Here is a 6,460-nt window from a genome sequence, read left to right on the forward strand (position 1 = left end):
TTCGTTCCAATGAGAAAATCACCCCATGCCAATGCCTCATTTATTCTGTTGTTTGTTAGCATTTGCAATCTTATGCTTCCATATTTTTGGGTTTTTTTGGTGACATTTCATTTGTTGTACACAATTGTCTGAAAATTGGGGCTTCATCGTGGGGTGGGGTGGGGGTGGGGGTCATGTACCAGTGAAGCTATTAAATGTGAAAGATGGCTGCACTATCTTTGTTCGGGAAAGCCAGTCTCTGTTTTCTCATCATTCAGTCCTTTTGATGGATTAAACAAGAGAAATTTGCGGAAAAAGCTGAGCATAGCCACTGGCACATAGTTATCATTCAAAGAATGATGATGTATATTTTTTCAATATTTTTATTTTTTGCTATTATCATGAAGTTTCCATAATGTGACAAGCACTATGAAGTATCTGCTACACCACATATGACCTAGAAGGCTTTGCAATTTTTTACAACGTGTTGGATTAAGGGAAGAAATATCTTACAAAATTGCATAGTTTTCACTTTGATCAGTTTGGAATATAATACATCCATTTAAAAGTCTTTTTTTCTTTTTTTTTTTCAATTTATACATGACAGACACAGAGAGAGACACAGGCAGAGGGAGAAGGAGGCTCCCTGTGGGGAGCCCAGTGCAGGACTCAATCCCAGGACCCTGAGATCACGACCTGAACTAAAGGCAGATGCTCAACCACTAAGCCACTCAGGCGTCCCAATTTAGAAGCTTTATTAAGACAACTATGAAATACTGTTAAAAATATGTCTGAAAAAAATGATATTGGGGAAAAGAAGGACTCAAGGTCAGAGAACACGTATTTGAGAATCTGCTTTACCTCTTTACTGCTGTTTTTTTCTTTACTTACTGACTTTTTTTTAAAAAAAATGGAGGTTTCTATTATCTATATGTTATAAAATCTTTATAAATATTGATATATCACACAAAACAAACAAAAAAGGGTAAAAACCTGAAACCCAAATGTTATGCAAGGCTATTTTTATGCTACACATTTTTAATGAAATTATCTGGCTCTATCCATCTCAACTAATTACTGTGGTATGATAAGATGTGTCAATTCTCAGCTACTTTATCTATGGAAATTCGGGTCCAAATATAGCATTATGAATAAAAACAAGTGCTTTAAATCAGAAAATTGTTGAGTTTAAATCCTACCTATACCATTTACCAACTATGCATACATGGGTCATCATTCTGTGACTCAGATCCCTCTTCTACAATATGGAAATACCATCTAAATCACAAAAATGCAGTGAGAATTAATCCTTGGAATGCACAGATAGCAGTGATTAGCACACTTTTTGGTACATAGCCGAAGCTCAAGGATGGCAGTGCTGTTTGTAAGTGTTCTGTCCGTATCCTTCTTCCTCCTCCTCATCATAACCATACAACTCCCCAAGTAAATGCCTGAAAAAAATGCAGGGAAAAATCAGCAGAGAGAGTTTTAAGCAAATTATTGATCAAGGGTTAGGTTAGAAAGCCACTTAAAACAGAGAATCTGATGAAAATGCATCCTCTGTACCATAAACTGCAACCTTGAGGTACTAAAACTAAACTTACAAAACCCACAATTCTATATGGACCAGGCTCTGCTGGGAGATTGAAATCCTTTCCAGGATAGAATAGTGAGTCTTGTAGTAGAAGAGACTACTCAGCTTCCATCTCCAGTGTCAGAGAAAAAGGAGTAAAATGTGTCCACTCTCCTGAGTTCAAAACTATGATTCCAAAGGCATTTTAACAAGTCATTAAACTATAGTGTGTGTCAATCCTCTATGATATGGCCTGAGGAACTACAAGAATATTCTTCCTTAGAATACTCTCCCTTAAAAGCATAAGTGCCAAGACCCAAACAATGAACTTACACACAAATGTTAAATCTCAAGTAATTGCTAATTGGAGACAAGATGATTTAATATTAACGCATCAGAATAAACAGGCATTTTGAAAAGTGAGGCTTCTAAAATTGAGGTCTGTTTAAAATACTTACTTAGCTCCTACTCCCCAAACTTGTTTTAGCTCGAGTGCACCAGCAGGCAAAAACTAACTGCTATGAAGGTGTCATATTCTGGCATTTGGGCAAGTGCTTTATATTTAGGGTCGTCAGATAACATAAAGAACTTTCAGTACGTCTCATGCATAATTCACTGAGCCTTGGAGCTTGTTTTTACAGCAGGATTTATTATGCACATATGCATATGTGCATATATCTGTGTGTTCATATATATATATACACGTATATGCATCTATATATATGAATATAAATTTATATATAGGTGCTATAAAGGATACCTGAACACACATACACACACACGGATGCAACTATTCTTTATTGTCTTGTCCAGTCTTGCACCAACCAGGAGGAGGAGGAGGTGAATGAGGTGATGAAAGAAAGGAAGGAGAGGAAGAAGGAAGAAAAAGAACACCTAAAACACCACCACCAGCATGAGCTGCCTTTGGAAAATTGTATCAGCTCTTTTCTTTCACTAGTTTCATTCTGTTTGTCAAGAAGGGATAAAGAGATAGTGCAAATATAAGTGATTGACTTATATTACTGAGAGATAAAGCTTTGACATCTGGAAGGCTGAGTATATCAATATGCATAAGCACGTTAAAGTTTTCAGCTTGGAGATTTAACAATCAGCTAAAATTTATTGAGCAGTTACTATATAATCTTATTTTAAATGTCAATCGCATAACAGCATGAAATTAAGGATAATTTTAAATAAAATCTTGATGATGGATTAATTGCTTTTAATATATTGTATCTAGAAACATGCACATAATAAATTTACCAAGTTTTATTATCAGGAACGACTCTATGCAAAAATGTAGTTTTTCCATTAACTTATTTTTTTTAAGATTTTATTTATATATTCATGAGAAACAGAGAAGCAGAGACATTGGCAGATGGAGAAGCAGGCTCCGCACAGAGAGCCCTATGCAGGACTCTATTCCAGGACCCTGGGATCACGACCTGAGCCGAAGGCAGATGCTCAACCACTGAGCCATCCAGGCACCCTCATTAAGTTATTAATTAAAAGGCCACTTGTGGATAATAGGCAAGTAGTCAAATAGTCAATCAGCAGATATTTTTGAGAGATTACAATGTGCAAATGCCAGTGATTACTAAAATCATTGGGTAATAAAACTTCAGAATGCATTTTATATTTGTGTTTTTGTTTTTCATATTGTTCACATCTCTTTTTTTAAGATTGATTGATTAATTTTTTGTTTGTTTGCTTGTTTGTTTGACAGAAAGAGTGAGCTAGAGAGCACAAGCAAGAGGAGCAGCAGAGGGAGAGGGAGAAGCAGGCTCCCAGCTGAACAGGGAGCATGACTATTCTGAGGCTCAATCCTAGAATCCTGAGATCATAACCTGAACCTAAGGCAGTTGCTTAACCAACTGAGCCACCCAAGCACCCCTTGCTTGTATTTCTCACAAAATGAAATTACTTTAGATTGCTTAGGAAAGCAAATCTAGACATGTTTTTCTTTGAGTGACTAGGTGACAATAGGAAAAGTCTGCCTTGGAGAGCCAAACACAGCTTTCCAGAAGAGAGTATTCAATGAGAGAGTGAAAATAGTAAGAACTTGCCAAAGGAGAGTGAAGAGAAGATGCTGACATGGTGTATGCATGTGTTCATCCACTCAACAGCTTTGTATTGAGTCCCATTTACATTACAGATAATCCGAAGACATGTGACGTCCTTCATGTTCACAAATGAAAGTAATTCCTTATTTCTGAGGCACAACATGTACCTACACACAGGTAAGTGCAGGGAGGAAAAGGAGGTTGAAGAGAAACGAAGGAAGGTAAGGAAGAAAGGGAGGGGCCAAGTCATGAAGCCTTCCTCTATCATGAGAAGGCAGAGGATTGCACCCTGGAGCTCTGAGACCCCCAAAGAACCTGGAGTCCTAGACAATGTGAGCACATTTACATCTTAGAAAAATCACTTGGCAGCAGGGGGACAGAGCGATGGAAGGCACAATTCTGGAAGTGGAGATTCTAACACAAGCGTTATTCTTACAGCTAATATGTTGCCAGAGGTCTTGCTGCCTGCAGCCCTTCCTGTCCCCAGTGAGGCTTGATCTGTGTTGCTCCCACCACATCTGGAGGTGAATGCAGAAGCTGTTAAAAGAGAAGTTAAGGTCACAGTCTCTGGAGCCTCGGGTTTCGTGTCTCAACAACATCACTTTTTAGCTATCAGCTACTTATCCAATCTGTCTCCATCTCTTTTGAGTTTTATGTACAGAGTTGGAAAATGAGAAAATAAAATGTGTCTTTACTATTCCACATGGACCTTTCCTATCACCTCCTGCACATATGTCAAGTCCTAGTGACAGAGAATCTAATACTTTCTTTATACTGAAGCAGTGGCATTGTCACCCTTCCCCACATCTGCACACAGATGGCTTTGCAGCTAAAGCCTGAAGCAAAGGGACCCTGGTTTATGAAAGGGCTCTCACACACTTGGGGGCATTGCAGCACCAAGGTCTAGCTGAGGCTTCAGAGTATAGTTTACTCGATGCTTCTTAAATCAAAACACACCGGTGATACCTCTCCAGTGTATTCCCCAGGTGCACTGATTGAGTCAGAAGAAAGCTCTTTATGCGGGTGTAAGAGAGACCAGCAAGCCCCTTTCTCTCCTTTGTCAAGAAAGAGAATGAAATCTCAAGAGTCTTCATCTAATGATTAAATATTCAATCACAGAAAGGAAAGCTAATAGTGTTATTTTATCATAAAAATATTAATTGCTTAATAACAGAGAACACACAGAAAACAATGTTAGCATTCAGAAAGCACAGTGATAAAAAAAAAGAAATCACAGTGATCATACAAAAAAAATCACAAAGCATCTCTTAATTTCAGGAAAACACATTCCTTCATTTTTCTTAGAATGTCACACTGCAGAGCTTTAAAAACCTTTGTTAACAACTTTATGAATATTAAAGAATATCATGAAAAAATTTTAAAGAAATGATTTATTATTTAATGCTTATATTATTTTTATTATGTATTGTTGCCAAGCAAGCAACTTCCTAGTGGTCAAATAAGAATGTGAATGCTTTCATATTTTAGTGCTACAACATTCGTTCATCTATTATTAATACAACTCATAAATACTCTCACCCTCAAAAATAGCCTCAAACAATCTTATCTGGGCAGACTCAGACTTCATTTCTTCCCCAAACGTTTCCAGTTTCTGGACTATAATTAGTTGTCATCTATTCTGACGGAGAAGGTTCTACCAACCTTCTCCCATGTCTCAATAATATTCTTGACAGATTTCATATCCTGAGGCAACCTAAACAGTTTACTAAGTGAGACCCACTAGTAGAGAAGGAAAAAGTAGAAAAGGAAAAAAAAATATTATTTTTAGCTAAAAGTTAATTAGGTATTTTTGTAGGATTGTTTTCCTGAAAGAATTCATATTTAGTCAAATGTGTGACATGGCCCATGTGACCCTTTAAAACATTTTTGGCCACTTGTTTTAACACTATGATTGTACATCTGGATAGAGAAGAAAGAATCTTCTTGCCAATGAAGGACCTTCCATTAAAATCTTATGTTGTTAGATGATTCTTTCACACTTGACACACAAATTTCTGTAAAATGTCTAAACTATCATTTATTTTCTAAAACAATCCATGGAGATAAGAAAAACCCTATCCCTGATAAAAAAGAATACTTTGCAGCTATATAGTCAACACGAAGAAGCTTGTCTTTCTTTGACTTTCTCAAGAGGTATATGAGCCTGTCTTCTTCAGTTCAAGTATTGGCAAATGCTTCCAGAAGAAAGGCTAGAAATAATCATAGCATAACCAGACTAGGGCTTTGTCATCAGAGTGATGACATGGGTGGAGGGCATCTTGTCTTTGAAGGCAGATCTTGACTATATCACGTAAAGGTGCGTTTCAATTTTCTTAATTGTACTATATGAAACTTAAAATAAGAAATTGAACCCCTACTGTGGTTTAGGCACTGCATGCGTATTTTGAGATAAAGCGATGAATGACACAAGTTCCAGCTTTCAAGACTCAAGTTTTTGAGTCTGGAGTCCATGAGTAGAGTAAAGGGGAATTTAGAGGATAGTATCATGAGTACTATGATAGAGATTCCAACACACAAAAGAGGAGCATCTCATACAATTTGGAGGTAAGATGGGGGTGAGCATTTAGCAAAATCTTCAAAGAGGAAGGGACATCCAAACTGAATCCTGGAATATGAATAATAGCTCTTTAAGGTAGAATTTAGAGGGCAGGTACAGACAAGTCTTAAATAAGTCATTCCGATGATAAGATTATCTCTCCTAAGTATTTTCATTGCTCTTATCAGTTGTCCTCTCTATAATTCCAACATAGACTGTGTTTTCCACCTTTTCTGTACTCCTCAAAAGCCTATTTTTGGAGATCATTGGAGAAATGGCTAGCTTTGA

General features: G+C 37.1%; 1 long non-coding RNA gene across 1 annotated transcript; it reads left to right on the top strand.

Annotated features, from left to right (window-relative positions):
- Window positions 1-3,245: 3,245 nt before the first annotated feature.
- LOC125754805 (uncharacterized) lies at window positions 3,246-4,317 on the top strand. The gene is made up of 2 exons (XR_007409656.1): window positions 3,246-3,792; window positions 4,054-4,317. It is a non-coding gene; the product is annotated as an uncharacterized LOC125754805 (long non-coding RNA).
- The last annotated feature ends 2,143 nt before the right edge of the window (window positions 4,318-6,460 follow it).

This window comes from Canis lupus, chromosome 3, assembly GCF_003254725.2.
Source record: "Canis lupus dingo isolate Sandy chromosome 3, ASM325472v2, whole genome shotgun sequence".
NCBI classification, from domain to species: Eukaryota; Metazoa; Chordata; class Mammalia; order Carnivora; family Canidae; genus Canis; species Canis lupus.